At 35.6% G+C, this 16,933-nt stretch overlaps 1 protein-coding gene across 6 annotated transcripts in view; it reads right to left on the bottom strand.

Annotated features, from left to right (window-relative positions):
• The window catches only part of CtBP (C-terminal binding protein), a 119,573-nt gene that overhangs the window by 70,577 nt on the left and 32,063 nt on the right, over positions 1–16,933 (bottom strand). For all 6 annotated transcript variants that reach the window (XM_028187807.2, XM_089738870.1, XM_028187808.2 and 3 more), the window contains exon 2: positions 6,643–6,684. The gene's annotated coding sequence lies outside the window, so the exon portion shown is untranslated. The remainder of the gene's footprint in view (positions 1–6,642; positions 6,685–16,933) is intronic.

Below are 16,933 nucleotides of genomic sequence, written 5' to 3'. Positions count from 1 at the left end.
TTACGTACATTTCCAAAAGCAATTTATCGCCTCGTATTGTTTAAAAAAATTAAGTATCCATCAGTTCTATATGAAATGGTAATAATAAAACTACTACTACTACAAAAAAAAATAAACTTTCCCAACATTCACAAACTCGCATTAGTTTTCCTTTCTCCAACGCGAAATACCGTCGGTAATGGCGTAGCTTAGATAAAGTAAACAAGGCTATTTATCAAACGGGACACGCAATTATTTAAGCGGTACAAAGAGTTTACTAACAACGCTGGGCACGGGCGGCGGTTTATCTGCTCGGATCGCCCCATCGAAACTTCCCGATTGACCAAAGTATAAGTGCTATTTATTCTTTAATAATTTGCTAAAATCTAAAAACAAAATAATAAACAAACTGTGTATATTTTTATACTAGTTTATTATACCATGTTCTAAGTCTGTACACACGTAGGTACCTAACCTTCATTGCCGCAATGAACCAAAGGGAAACGGGGGTGACTGAAAATCAGCGCTGTTCGATTTATCGACCTTGAACAGCATTAGCTTAGCCCCTTTTCTTTTTTTTTGCATTTTATTCTATTTAATGTGAAAGGCAATAAATGATTTTATTATTATTATTATTGTCGTATATAATTTGTTAACGACGACATTTTTTATTATTAATTCTGTCAATGTAAACAGAAATGCAACCCGATTAGGAGCAAACGCCTGAACTAATAACATATTATTATGGGAAAGTTTCATCTAATCACGTCTAAAACCCGACCGAGATAAAGTAATCAATGATCATAATATTATGTGACATAATAATATACTAGTCATAACTACGAAGTGAGTGCTTACTATCAAACCACAGATCTGTCGATTTATAGGCCACATATAAAAATCACAATGGAAATATTTGACCAGTACAAAATATTGTGATGTTTCATTCACACAATATCGGTAGACAGCGGCTTTGCCCCTGGCATTGCTGAAGTCAATGGGCGACGGTAACCACGCACTATCAGGTGGGCCGTGTGATCGTCTGCCTACAAGGGCAATAAAAAATCGGTTGTCTGTAAAGTCGGTTTACTGACGATAGTTGAACGTGACAACGTCATAAGACAATACGCCTCAGAGCGAGGTAACGCCACATGAGTCATGTTTTTTCGTGCGCGCAGCCGGCTCCATCGAATTATTAGACGTTGTCACGTCAAAAAAAACAACAATACAACTTACGAAATCAAGCATCGAGATTTCTTCTAAAGTCATTATGCGAGAATACATTCTTAATGCAAAACAACAAGAAACACAACTGAAATAGTTAACTTTTTAATTTTACATCGTTTTAATAAAAAATAAACAATGCATGATATAATATGTTTTCAAGTGTATACTATACCTATGCCGGTGACAGATCCAGTTAGACATGTTTCCAATAAATTAAAAATATCTTTATTTAATAATTATAAAAAAAAAAACACAATATTCCTAACCTAAGAGTACATGTTATTATCCGCAACATGCTTCGTCAAAAAGTACAATACTTACTTTCGGCTCCAAGCGTCGTCACTGTTAAATTTATATAACACAGGCGTGGAAATGTTATGTGATTCGCAATGATTTTCACAGATTTACGTCTGCGGAATGTTGTGCGCGTAATCCGCTTACGTTCCGAACAACGCAGGAACGTAGGTCTGAGTTTGTGGATTATAAGTCAATAGGATATATTGCGAAAATACGAGAAACGTACAAGATAGAATTGTAAAAATTTAAAAGGCAAATTCAATTTTAAAATATTCTTCGAAATGAGAGCGATAATATCTTCAGCACAGTTTAAACACTAGAATTTTTATTTACTCGGGATCGCATTAATAATTTATTTGTAACTAGCGACCCGCCCTCGCTTCGCTTCGGAAACATTAAAACACACATGAAACCAAAAAAATGAAATAAAAAAAAATTAAAAAAAGTAGCCTATGTTCATCAGGGACAATGTCGGCTTCTAATGGAAAAAGAATTTTTCAAATCGGTCCAGTAGTTTCGGAGCCTATTCGAAACAAACAAACAAACAAATCTTTCCTCTTTATAATATTAGTATAGAAAAGTTAAAAGAGAAAAAATAATTGATTATTTATTTAAATTATTTGGCTCTCGATTAAAAAATTTAACTTTTTTAATTTTATTTTATGTATTTAAAACGAAGATTATATGTTACATTTTTCAGTGTTCAAAACGACTTAGGTTTTTTTGGATTTTTGCATTTCATAAATGCTACTTTAGACTTAATTATGATTCAAACCAATTAAGGATAATTGCTAAATCATTAGATTATTGGAGGACGTCTACCGACCAAGGATAAGGGGTACTAAACATAGAATGACGACCCATTCTCGAGAAAATAAATTCAATTAATTTGGACAACACAGCGCAAAATCTGCATACATTTATTTACATACGAGTATAAGCCTAATTACAAATCCAATTGTATTGACCTCACGTTACAAGAGCGGCAGCATTTTTGTGGTATCTTTGGGTACCGTTATCAAATTAACAAATTTCAAGGCAAACAGTAAATTTGCCAGGTTACGACAAACAAAATTATATCAACGTATTTACATTATAGAATAATAGTATTGATTAAGATTGTAAAGTTGGTAAAAAGTATTCGAAATTTTAAGACACTGGTGGTAGGACCTCTTGTGGGTTCACATGAGTTGGTACCACCCCCCTGCCTATTTCTGCCGTGAGACAGTAATGCGTTTCGGTCTGAAGGGAAAGGCAGCCGTCGTAACTATACTGAGACCTTAGAACTCATATCTCAAGGTGTGTTTACGTTGTAGACGTCTATGGGCTCCGGTAGCCACTTAACACCAGGTGGGCTGTCCTCCACGCATCTATGCAATAAATAAAAACACTTACTAAAATGTGACAATTTTTTTATTATTATTTCGTTCAGAAAAAGTCATGTGAAGACATTAAGAATTCAATACAATAATCATCACACGTTTTCACAGACAGCTTTTACCTACTTGCATAACTTAGAATTTTTCCAATGTGCGATGACATAATACAGTGAGATAATCGAGTAAATGATAGTACAGAAACTAGATGAAGTATGGAAGTCATTATTCGGGGTCTTGAAAACGAACGATTTTTCCGAAAAACATCAAACACTCTACAAAAATATAAAAAGAGCTACATAATTATAAAGAATGCTATCTATCACCCTAAGCTACACGCTATCTTATCTATTACGTACATCGACGTTTGTTCTCTAAAATAACTAAACCGGATAAATCCAGATATGCATAGACAATTTTTTATTGAAATTTGCATATTAATATATTCAACACGAACGATAAATTTAAAAACGCAATAACGAGGTCAAAACACTGCGATTTAAGTGATTTTTTATTTAATTTAAAATGTTTATTTTTATTTAACAGGGTCACCTGAAAATAGATATTACTAAGTTTCTTTTTTTCGTCAACTGTCAAGCTGACATCAAAGTTTCGTACACAGGTTTAATTATCACAAATAATTGGAAACATACAGTTTCGGGTATAGAAATTTCTAGAAAAACTAGACAATTTTTTTTAACGTTAAGACGTTTTAATATTACACATTTGCATTCTACCATAAAAAAATATTATTTTCAAGATTAATACTTTCCAAAAAGGAAAAACTAGCTATTTTCAATTTAAAACTTCGAAACTAATTCATAGTCCGGCCCTTTCAGCCAGTTGTCAAACATACAGCGACACGATGATTGTAGCCGATGTCTTTTGAATAGCTGATGACTTTAAATTGGACATACACAATATGTATCGCAGACGTCACAATTATAAACACCATCGCCAGACATCGTAGGGGCGAATAGGGTGATCGAGCTAAGAAAAATAAGTACACCAATCACGTTTGTTGTCTTAGAACAATTTAGAAATCGTCTCTTGACGTTAGCAAACGAAAACAGAATGACAGTTCTTAGGACGGAGGTACTGCTCTTCAAAAAGGCTGGTTGGTAAGTGTGATGGCGTCTACGCGCCTCCATGAGCTAGGCTCTGTCGTAGCACGAAGTTAGCAAAGTTCCGACGATACCTCAATCGTGCTTCCATCTCTAGGGAATCGTGCTGAGTTTCGTTTAGCTACCAAACTAATTACCGTCTCTGACATATGTATAACAGTAAATAGTCTGCCGTAGTGAATTATTAAAACACCCAAGGATAAGTATCGTTGTTTGGTTGAAATTTCTATATTGCTATTGGATTTAAACAAGCACTTTCCGTTCAGTCCACAAAAAACAAGCAAACATTTTAGAAAAATTAAAACTCAGACATTGATATAAAAATAAACCGTAAAATTTTAATTATATAATACGAATTAATAAACTACAAATTTATTCAAGTGGTAATTCTCGAAGCCGGCGTACTGCAAATGACATCATTAAACACACAACACGGTGTGTACACCAATGCAAATTTTACAAAACAATACCAAAAGTGCAAAATTGCTACAAACAAGCTGTTTAAATCATTAAGCTATGAAATTGTTTTGTTTTAAATGTTTCCGTTTTTATAATAAGTCCAAACATATTTATTATCGAAATGTGAACTTCAATTTTGTCTAATTTATTATGGTATGATATCAGACCGTCACAGTGCACCTCACCTCGTGTAAATAAGCTTCGTTTGCTTCCCCCACCTTTTGTTTTATTTTGAGTTTAACCGAAGTTAGCCACCTGATTGATTCTATGGTAAACGTGGTTTTAAATGGTTAACGGAACCCATGGGCATCACGACGAGAATGCTGCTGTCTACCTTGACACATGAGGTCAAACTTTAATTATATAATTTAAGTAAAACCTAATAGTATTCGAGTCAAAATTGCCTCAATGAATAAAAAGATGTGTGGTGTCGTGGGACACCGGATAGGAACGAAGTTCCTTATTATAAAAATATAAAAATTAAGTTCTATTCGAGGTATAAAGAAAATAAAACTGGAGGTTTCGCAACAACCCACGGTCATTCGGTAACGTGCGAACTTATTGTGGTACACTTCATTCATGGTTGTTTGCATAAGTTAGTGTATTGCGCAAACGAACGCTCTGAGATCGTGGCCAATTAATGATAAAATAATGTTATTTTTCGTACGTTATTACAAAGTTAGGTCGTACACTGTGTGCATTACTAATAAAAATCTTACGTTACGGACGTTTTTTCCCGGTTAGGGTACCCCTCTGCATAGTCCCATAAGGAACTTCGTACCAACAGTTAATTCACATGTATGAAGAATAACATTATTTCGAGTCACAGATTCAATACTTTTCATGAAACATTAACTCTGGTTCATAACAATATGAGAGCTCAGTTGTCTACTGAATAAACAACCGGTTCACGTAAGCGCGCCCCTACGAACAATACAGTTGCCATCTCGGCGAAAAAAAACGCTCTAGATAAGATTACATTCTTGCTTGTGACATTTCGATTCGAACGTGTCTACACGTATGCTCGGCAATGTTCCTCTGGTCCGTGCGGTTGTGAACAAGGGTCCGTGTATGTGCGATGATGTCGCTATTCATGCGTTAGTCGGATACCCATTCAACCGTCGCTGAATGAATGCAACCTAATGGTATTTCATCTCAAGATTTGTGTTGCTGCGTTGAAGCAGATCTGCAGGTCGCCAGCCGTGGGGGCGGCGTCAGAAGTGCGGGGAGGTTCGAACCGCCCGGCAACTGCGCCATAACTGCGACGCGCACGTACAACCAGACACAATCGCAATTATTATTAACAGATATACCTACGTGTGCGCGCGAGAATGGCACGGTTAAATGTAGAGTGTAACAACACAAACGATTTTTAAGGTTTGCTCCTTTATACTATTCGCACTAATTTCCTACAGAACCAATTCGTTGTGGGGGACAATATTGATAGTTTGTATGTAACAATACTTCCGTGTCGTTTTTTTTTTATTGCTTAGATAAGTGGTGCTTAGATAACTAGACATCTATCTACAACGTAAATGCGCCACCCACCTTGAGATATAAATTCTAAGTTCTCAGTATAGTTACAACGGCTGCTCCGCCCTTCGAACCGAAACGCATTACTGCTTCACGACAGAAATAGGCGGAGCGGCGGACCTACCCGTGCGGACTCACAAGAGGTCCTACCACCAGTACAACATAAAGTGACGCCGTGTAAAACAATCTTCTATCACCGTGAACGTGATCTAGCACCGTGACACGACATGATATTATTATTTGTTGCGCGGATCCAATGACACGCGAATTCCAGAAACTACGAGACTTTATGAACGCTCACGACGCACTTGTGGGTCGTTGCTCAAAGACAAACCAATTTAGAACTTCGGAGAATCAGTACTCCCGTCTCGAGTTCCAGGGAGTACAAGTACAATAAAGCCAATCAGTAATGCTTCGAACGCGTTCAATTAACTTAATTCACTGCTAACTTACCGAGACGAATTCATAATTAGACCATGCGGGATAAAACAGTGATGACCTACTTGTTACATGAGACTAGACCAAAATTTGGGAGTCAATCCATAAATTGATAAAAAGAAAAACTTTTTGTCCCTATTTTTGTTGTTATATATTTTATAGAAATGAAATACGTTAATTGAAAATCATAAATACTGTTTGAGACTTACTTTGTAGTTAGCACACGTAGACACGTTTCACTGTCCCACAACCTGAAATCAAAACAGAGGTCGATCAATATTTAAGGTCAACGCAAATTGCCAATTAGCCGAACAATAACTTGATTTAGAATTGAGTTATCGCCCGTCGCGTCGCCGTCGGCCGGGAAACGAGAGCGTCCGAAAATGTGGGGCGTTGTAGTAGTTACGTTGAAATGGACAATGCGCATAAAAAATCAATAAGTGCCGGCCGGGCATGGCCTTGCTGGAGGTCGCTTTACGGCCCTGGGACAAGCCGCCTGCCTGCCTCTCCTCCCCGCCGCGCCGCACTTTTAACGTTGAAACAAAAAGATCTCGCAAAAGTTTCGAGCGCTCCATCCATCTCTTAAAGTTGCGTAAAGAAAATTATTGTGTGTTAAAAACTTAATATCTTTTAACTACTTATTTACGTCAACCTTACATTTTCAAAAGTAATTTAGTCAAACTTTAACATTTAAACTATACATAGGTGGTAGGCAGCGGCTTGACTCTGCCCCTGGCATTGCTGAAGTCCATGGGCGACGGTAACCACTCATCATCAGGTGGGCCGTATGCTCGTCTGCCTACAAGGGCAATAAAAAAAACATAATATTTTCATTACTTTTCAAAGTAAACACTAACTAAATTTATATTCATTTCTTCGCTCATTGTTTTTAAATAGAATATGAACAATACTATAAATAAAATGAAAAAAAAAACCTCAAACAACCACACCGCTAACCCAGTAAAATAATTACGATCAATAACAACTGATAAGCTATCACGAAGCACTAAACTTGATAACGGTGCTGCTGCACCCCGACATAATATAAACTTGGCCATAGTTCAAAGAGTAAACGCCGTCCTATCCATACCGTGCCAAGAGCAATATTTTTAGACGCCGAATGACAGAGCAATTTCTGAATACGTAACTACTATATTCGACCGAAAAAGGGATAAACAAAAAAAAAAATTGTAAATTTATAGCTAGCGCCTAAAACCATTGGAATTCAATGGTTCGACGTAAAGAATTCGACTTCGGTATCTAAATAGCCGTGCCGTCCGAAGTCGTGTGACGTCAGTCAAAATAAATCACATCCGTTGACGCTCTTTCGACGTAAGACAATTTTATTGAAGAGAATTTTTTTAAATTTTCTTTAGGCCTTTTATGACCTGGTAACTAGGACCTTTAAGTCATGTCTTATTTTAATTTATATTCTTATTTATATGGAGTGAAATGAAATGAAATGAAAATGATTGAGACATCAATCAACTGGGATGAAATTAAATGAAATAAGATGAGATGAAATATAATCTCAGTAAAATGGTGGTCATTTACTGAGATTTTTTCAGTGAACTTTTTGGAGGATCCTGAGAAGTTACGTCCAGCGGCTTTGTTTCATTTTCCCACATTTGTGCACTTTCACAGACATTAAACAGTTAATAAGCCACCGTTATTACACATTTAAACCTGAAGAAACACTAAATAGAGAAAATAAAACAAATCACACAACTTCACTCCTCGCGTTCCCGCCAAATAGTCGAAGAGAATTAAAAAGCATTAATTGTAAGAGCAACGTAACTAAGTAGGTATAGTAACGCTTGTCGATAACGATCGATGGCTTAAAAAACGAGGATTTTAATTTAACATCTGTTATTTACAAACGAAATCGAGTGTTTGAATAATGTAATCAAATATATAATTGAATATAGTAAATTGAGCAAATAACACAAAACTATTAATAATTATTGAAAGCATTCAAACGTGCAAACTATGTACTTCTTTTTATATTTAATGTAATTATCATTTTATATTTTCTTGGGTGGACGAATAAGCTCCCGGCCCACCTGAACTTATCTAGTTACCGGAAATCATAAACATAATGATCCTTAAATAATGAAATTATGATTTAAGCCTATGAATAACACAAAACATTTATTAATTGGAGATTCTATGTTTCAATGTATACTTTGTGTATGAGTTTCACGAAAACATTAATACTAATGACAGAGTCGAAAATTAGTCGAACATCGAAAAATGTTGAAAGAAAACAATTGAAATTAATTTTTATGGTACCGGTTAAATACAATTTAATGGAAACCACGTGTGTTCGTATCGTTCGTTTCAAATTTGCAAAACAGAAAACATTAATTAAATACATCATCTTCTATATATTAATACGTGAAGCAAAAACTTTGTATCCCTTTTTACGAAAATTGCGCAGACGGAGGAGTATGAAATTTTCCACACTTATAGAGAATATAGAGAAGAAGTGCACAATGCTAATATTTTTTTTAAATAATGCACAAAAGATACATTTAATCAATAAAGAAAACATTACACACACTACATACCATGTATTTGACGCACACACGCATGCATACTATTTATTGTCAAACTTTTGTTCTTGACGTCTGTTGTCAAGTTGAGAATAGATTAAATATTGTCTTTATTAATTTTTTTTTATAGAGTAGCCTTGGCGAAATTTGTGATTATAGAAGTATAAAATACAATCATAATAGTGTACAAACTTACAATTCCAATTAATTATAGTCGGATTTCGACTACTGCAGGACCTCTAGTTTTTGTTAATCCACCTACCGCTAGAACGTTCGTTTTAACCACGCCCAAATAAAACCATTATTCATTTACAACAAATGTTACCTTATCGGTAAAATTATATGCCTATCGATAAGTTCTACGTATTTTTGGCGTAAAGCGGTTAAGTATATTGGAGCGTAGGAAAGTACAGCCGTAAAAGCTTACACACTCTACTAACACATTATAATATTGTTACTGCCTCATCGATCTTAAGCCATTTAGTAGGTTTGTAGCCCGCCTTCGTTCAGTCACGCATTACTCTGAACTTGACCTGAGTTAGAATCATCAATCATTCCTTATTATAAGTATTGTAATAAGACCAATGGAGATTGGTTTACACGGTTCTAATGATTGCATTTCACTTAGGGCATATGTATAAGTAATTAAAATACGTGGTTAAAGTAAATTTCATCCAATTTTGATGTTCATATTTTTTTTTATTGCTTAGATGGGTGGACGAGCTCACAGCCCACCTGGTGTTAAGTGGTTACTGGAGCCCATAGACATTTACAACGTAAATGCGCCACCCACCTTAAGATATAAGTTCTAAGGTCTCAGTGTAGTTACAACGGCTGCTCTACCCTTCAAACCGAAACGCATTACTGCTTCACGGCAGAAATAGGCAGGGCGGTGGTACCTACCCGTGCGGACTCACAAGAGGTCCTACCACCAGTAATTACGCAAATTATAATTTTGCGGGTTTGATTTCTATTACACGATGTTATTCCTTCACCGTGGAAGTCAATCGTGAACATTTGTTAAGTACGTATTTCATTAGAAAAATTGGTACCCGCCTGCGGGATTCGAACACCGGTGCATCGCTAGATACGAATGCACCGAACGTCTTATCCTTTAGGCCACGACGACTTCGAAATATGTATATAACCATTGACGTTACATTGCTGGATTGTTTGGATGATTCACTTTCAGACTTCAAGGCTCTCAGGTCAGCATCGTCATAGCGGTTAAATACACAGTTAGTACCGTCGGGTAAACTAAACATCAAGTTACATGATATTTTATTTTGGTGGTGTATTATTTTGTAAGAATTACACCAATATAAATATTTTAAGAATACACATAATATATCTTTTTATTAAAAAAACCGTTGCGAGTTCTTAAATAGCTTCACGACGAAAATCAATCAGACTAGAACGAACCCATCTAGGTATTGCCTGTGCCCAATGACATGCCATTCTTCAGATGCGGCTTAAATAGAAAGATCGAGAATTTATTAAACAACGTTCGACGTGTCCACGAATAGCAGTGAGAAACGTTGAAGTGGACCACAGGCACTGCCTCTGATGACACTATTTTAAAGCATGCTTACAAAATGTATGTTGAAGAATTTTGATTCTAAACCCGAGACACAACGAAATTTTTGTAAATATGCTTAATGTTCTAGAGTTGTCACTTAACAAAATCATTTTTAAAACTTACATTTAAAAAAAAACGTTGCTTTCCCACGGTACTCGGGCACATAATGTCACAAGTGCACAGGTTAACTGCGCCTTATGTTCGCTCGTGCATCCCTAGCCTAGTGTAAGCAGACTCTGCGAGTAAGTTTTATTCAAACTGGCAAATGCTAAGCGGTGACAGGTTTGAAATTTTCTCGGTAAGCTTTATCTATATATATAAAAATGAATTGCTGTTCGTTAGTCTCGCTAAAACTCGAGAACGGCTAGACCGATTTGGCTAATTTTGGTCTTGAATTATTTGTCGAAGTCCAGAGAATTTCTAAAAGGTAGATAAATATGAAAATGCTCGGAATTAAATAAAAATAACAATTTTGTTTATACTTTGATGTGTCCCCCATCGGACCGGATTCCTTTTGTTTGTTTTAAGTTTATTTTATACAAAAGCTTAGGTCTTTTATTTATCGATTGAAGCACTACGAAGTCTGCCGGGTCAGCTAGTATAGAATAAAAATACGGTCTATAATCTGTATTCGTAATCTGATTCGTGAAAGATTTCAATTATTATTTTTTCGTATCCGTTATGAAAATTTACGACCGTGTAACGTAAGTTGAAGATTTTGAATGAAACGCGTTCAAACGTACAAATATTCCTCTCCACTACATAAACACAGACCCAAGCCTAGTTTTAAAACCGGTCCATCAGAGCAAATGCTATGCAGAGAACAAGTCTAGAAACTACAACCGAGTGAAACAAATGTTATATATGTACATTATATAAATATAGGGGCCGTGTGTTGAAAGTCACAGTGGCGTAGGTCGAGACGCAAGCTTTCAAAAACAAAAACGTTTCGCGGATGACTCTAAAATTCCCTTAAAATAAATTCTGAGCGTAACTAGAATGGTTCCGCTTAGAACGTTTAACTGGGAATCTGTAAAAGCTGGCTTTGTAGTGACGTTTGTTTGAATAGTTTCAAATTAATGTTTCATTTTCTTGGATGTTTTTTCCTGATAATAATAATAATATTTTACTAACGATCACGCCACGTTAACTGTTCCCGTGATAAGTTCGTAAAGAACTTGTGTTACAGGTACCAGATAACGGAAATAAATGTAAGATTTTTATTATACACATACATATATTTAATATACATCCATAACCCTGGAAAAGACATATATTTATCATACAAATATCTTCCCTTGGCGGGATTCGAACCCGCGACCCCCTTATGTAGTGACCATGTCACTTACCACTACACCAGACGGCCGTTGAAAACATTTTCCATTTTTGGTACTCAAAAAATATATAAGAATAAAAATCAATCGTTTCACAGAATGAGGCCGAATGCTTCTATAATAACGCTTATGTTAAATTAAATGTTAATAGTTATATACTTTACGTTTTTTTATTATTCCAAATGTTAGTTAATTACACAACTAAGGTTTGTACGTATGCAAACGTAATGTGTGTCGTCAGGCGAACGCGAATCCCGATTAAATATCATAAAAACGATGTCAAAGTTTCACAAACATTATACCGCCACTGATATCGTCGCCACGTGTAATGTTTTCATATCCTGTTTTATCATTTTCATATTCAAATCGTTAAATTAAAATTTTATGTTTTTTTTATTGGGGCTTCAGCATTTTTTTATTGCCATTTGTCGCTTGGGAAGTGAGCTTCTTAGTCTTCGTTCTCGTCGAACCCGTCGCTTACGACGAAGGGCTCGACGAGTAAATTAACCCACAGACACAGCTCACTGAGTTGTTCGCCGGTTCTTCTCAATGGGTCGCGTTTCCGATCCTGTGGTAGATTCTGCGAAGCACGACTCTTGCTAGGGTTCGTCTTAGCAACTTCGTCAGGTTTGAGGCCCGTGAGCTCACCTACTAGTTAAGGGTACGCTGAAATAGCCTCTCAAGGCTATCAGCATAGGTAGGAAAAAAATATCTTAGTCTTTTATACTTGCGTAAATAAGCACGCGAATAAAACCTAGTCTCAATTGGTTACATAGACAATACAACATGAATGATCCGCCCATCATGCGACATGACACGGAAGCATTAGAATGGCTGTCTACATACCATCAAATAGACACGCGTGCTAGTGAAATAGACAATGATAAGTCTTGTCAGAGCGTCAGCAAAAATTTAATTTATATCACATCAATTTAAGAAGGAAATAAAGCTAATAATCCTAAATTAGTATTGCGAAAAAGCATTATTTTACGATTGATTACGATACAGAGACGTATCCACAACGTAAGCATTACACGAATCAAATATCTGCCTACTAAAATTTCTTCAACATAGGCATTTTGTTTCGTCTTTTCCGCATACACCTGCAGTATTTGAAATTCAATTGAAATTTAATTACGTCAGAAATCACCTCCAATTGAATTAGACGCTTCTAGAAGATTCTATATTGTTTAGAAATTGATAGGCAAAGATGTGATTTATATTTTTTTAGTTTCATATTTTCTAACTGTAAACATATTAGAATTTCAAGCAAACGCGATAAGTAAATCATACATCAGCACCATACAGTCATAAACTCACAGTTGGTACACATGTACGTAGATATATAACATGCTATTAAATTTGCGAACTGTTCGACACCGGTGACACAGGCAAACCAAATTTTATCACACCACAAATGGATTCCGATACGCGTCTCATAATATTATTACGTACCGCGTCCCCGTATTTGTATTAATCAATGCACGCCCGGCCAGCGAAAAAGAAATGCTTGATTATTCTGATGTCGTACTGCCTCGGTAATGTTTTTCAATAAAGCAATTATATTAAACTACTTTATGAATAGGTGACGACGAGTGGCACAACGGACATCAAAGTTAAATCCGTTTTAATTTGGAGATCAACCTTGTGTTGTGGAAATTCACGAACGTCTCATGCGATGTTAAGTGTGTTTAGTTCGGGTTTTTTAACGTTCTCGATAGCGTAAAAGTTAACTGCAATATGTATGCAGTTGGAACAGCGTCCCAACTGCAAATTTGTGATAACTTTTACGCTATCGAGAACGTTAAAAAACTCGCACTAAGTGAATGCGTTAGAAACAAACGGTCATTTTTAACACGTTTTTATTAGCTTGGTACGTGTGTGTATTTTTTAACGTAATTTTCATTTACTTTCAAAATGTCCGATCAACTTAAAAATTTGCACACGTTAAGGACCGATGCTAGCACCATAATTTTACAACTTCGCTCTAATACACTGACCAGTATCAACAGAATTAAAAAAATTATGCCAGTTTGATTTGACATTTCAACTTCAGTCTCCTTTGCCACCCTGTCTATCACCCTGTCTATGGACTCCAGCTTAACATGGATAAGCCTAAACGCAAACTGTTAAAAACAATTTTAGAAAACTTAGCAAAGCCGAATGAAATATAATAAATACGTACGTGTCAATTTCAAAACGTTTACATACTCCGATGACCTTGGACTTAATTTGTTTACAAATTCGCTTGAACAAGCAAAAATTTTATTGCACGTTCTTGTAACACGTTCACAAAATCAATAATGTCGGATCGGTATTATCTTGAACGAACGTGTATGAATTCAAATTACGAAATTTTATTTATAAATGCCTAAACATGTTACATTCATTTTATTTATGGCTCTCACGTTTTAGCTGATTCGTTATGATTACTTCGTGAATATTAGCCTTGAACAGAAAACGATTCGTAGAAATTTTTCAATCAAGCCTTTAAAGGGCCTATAATCATCCTGAAAGCATCGCATGATCTTCTGTTTTTAATGAAAATACTAGTCCAGGTGTATGTAATAAGTATGCTATCAGGACAAAAAAATCTTCATTGTCCAATCCGTATTGCATTTCATTATTTATTTTTTTGACAAGTAAACGAGCTCATGGCCCTCTAAGTTTTAAGTGGTTACCAAAACCAATAGACATCGTAAAGACGTCACCCACTTTAAGACATGATATCGAAGTCGCGTCCATGAAAATTCTACGGTGAACTTCAGAGAAAATACAGTTGATACAAGTCAACAAATTATTTAAAGAGCAATCAATGCCAGCCACGAACACTGAACTACACATTGCGTCACTTACCTATCAAAGACCGAAATCAGAGTGGAACATGCAAATTCATATACAAATTACACGATTAAATTTTGCAAACGCACTTTTAGGTATTCCTATCGCCTATTGGATGTTAGACACCGCAGAATGAAGGACGCCACCGCCAATCTTGAAACATAAAGTTGAAGCTTCAATTTCAACGAAATAACAACCGTCTCAACCTTTATCCTTTACTAGCTGACCCGGCAGACTTCGTAGTGCCTCAATCGACAAATAAAAGACCTAAACTTTTGTATAAAATAAACTTAAAACAAACAAAAGGAATCCGTCCTACGGGGGACACATCAAAGGAAAAACAAAATTGTTATTTTTATTTAATTCCGTGCATTTTCATATTTATCTACCTTTTAAACCTTCGCTGGACTTCCACAAATAATTCAAAACCAAAATTACCGAAATCGATCCAGCCGTTCTCGAGTTTTAGCGAGACTAACGAACAGCAATTCATTTTTATATATAGAGATAGAAGAAGAAAAAGATTACCATCACAGATATTAACAATACCATTTAAAATATAATTGAACAGATTTTAAACTGAAATACTCCTGGTATTTTTTTCCCACGGTTTTGCATAATAAACTTTGAAACCATTTTACATACTCCAGTTGGAATGTTTGTTTTAAATTCGTTTCCAACTCAGGCAACCACCGTCGTGTAGCATCTAGATTATCATAATCAGAATATCATGGAATATTCCAGACGATAATTTAAAAAGAGCATTTTATTTTTTACTCAATTAAATGGAACCAAAATTTGCTACTTTTGTGCCAACAAAAGTTTTACTTTTGCCGAACAAAATAAAATTATAGTCCAAGGAGAAATAAGCATTTAAAATGGGAAACAACTAATTCTTCTAATTCAACGAATTCTTTTAATCGTAATTTAAATAAGCCCTCAAAAAACTGGGCGACGCTGATGACGAGACAATATAATTTATACGGTAGGCAACGGCTTGGCTCTGCCCCTGGCATTGCCGACGTCCATGGTCGACGGTAACCACTCAACATCAGGTGGGGGCCATATGCTCATCTGCTTATAAAGGCCATAAAAAATTGTTTCGACTGAATTAGTGCAGGTTCATTTGCTTGTTCTATGTAGCACAAACATCTGTCCAGTTTCTATATAAGCCAAAAGTGTGACGGTATTAGAGCGCCTCTTTATCAACTCTAGAGCTTCATTCTGTGGTTTCTGTAATCTGTTGGGAAGCGTGTTTTGAGCTCGCACCGCCGACCGACTTACCTAATAAACGCGTTTTGATTTGAAGGGTACAATATCCTTTAACTTAATACACAATTCAAACTCCGGTCTCTGTAATTTTTTCGACGCAGCGTTTCAGATACTAATACTACCTATACGGTAAAAGTCGATGAAGCGTACCTACTCAACGCATCGATCACGTCACGGAAACGCCCCTGAGACTTGTATAAATTGCATACACGTATTACGTACAATGGCGCTGATGATGAATACAGAGATGAATGTATTCTATTGTAAAAAAAAAGAATGCTCTTTGAATAATAACTATACAAAATTTAAAAGTTTAAGCTGCAATAAAACATAGTTTATTCGATTAAAACAAGATATCTAATTCTAGTACTTATATACTCTCTCAGATAATGTATGTTTACGTCAATATCATGACGTGACGTTAAGTTTTTTTATCACGAAATATAGTAAAACATTATTTTTAAACAAAAATTAAGCCTTTTGTGAATATACAATTATTGTAATTATCTTAAATAATAATAGATAAATATTTGACATTTTTATTCTTATCGTATTTTTTTTTTAAATTAATTAATCTAAAATGTTAGTACCATAACCATAATAATGAAAAAGAAAAACGCTTCACTAAACATCTCTAAGTAAAACGGTACACAGCCTCACAGTAGATCAACTCTCAAGTTAATTCAATAACCTACAAATTCACGTACGTATTCGTCGTCAAAGCCGAGATTATAAATGAATGTTACGCGTGTATTGTGTCCGCAAGGTCACTGAACGCGCCCCTCGAAACATCAAGAGACGGAAATTCAGTCACTTTGTTTGCAGTGAGTATTCAAATCTCGCTATTATTTACTGTACTGGAGAGTTCAACGTACCTGAGGTGATAGGAGAGCTCCGTTCCAGTCGAACATTATAAAGC

Source organism: Bombyx mandarina, chromosome 26, assembly GCF_030267445.1.
Source record: "Bombyx mandarina strain Sakado chromosome 26, ASM3026744v2".
In the NCBI taxonomy this organism is placed as follows: domain Eukaryota; kingdom Metazoa; phylum Arthropoda; class Insecta; order Lepidoptera; family Bombycidae; genus Bombyx; species Bombyx mandarina.
The sequence above is the reverse complement of the archived record's forward strand: the minus strand, read 5'-3'. Positions and strand labels throughout refer to the sequence as shown.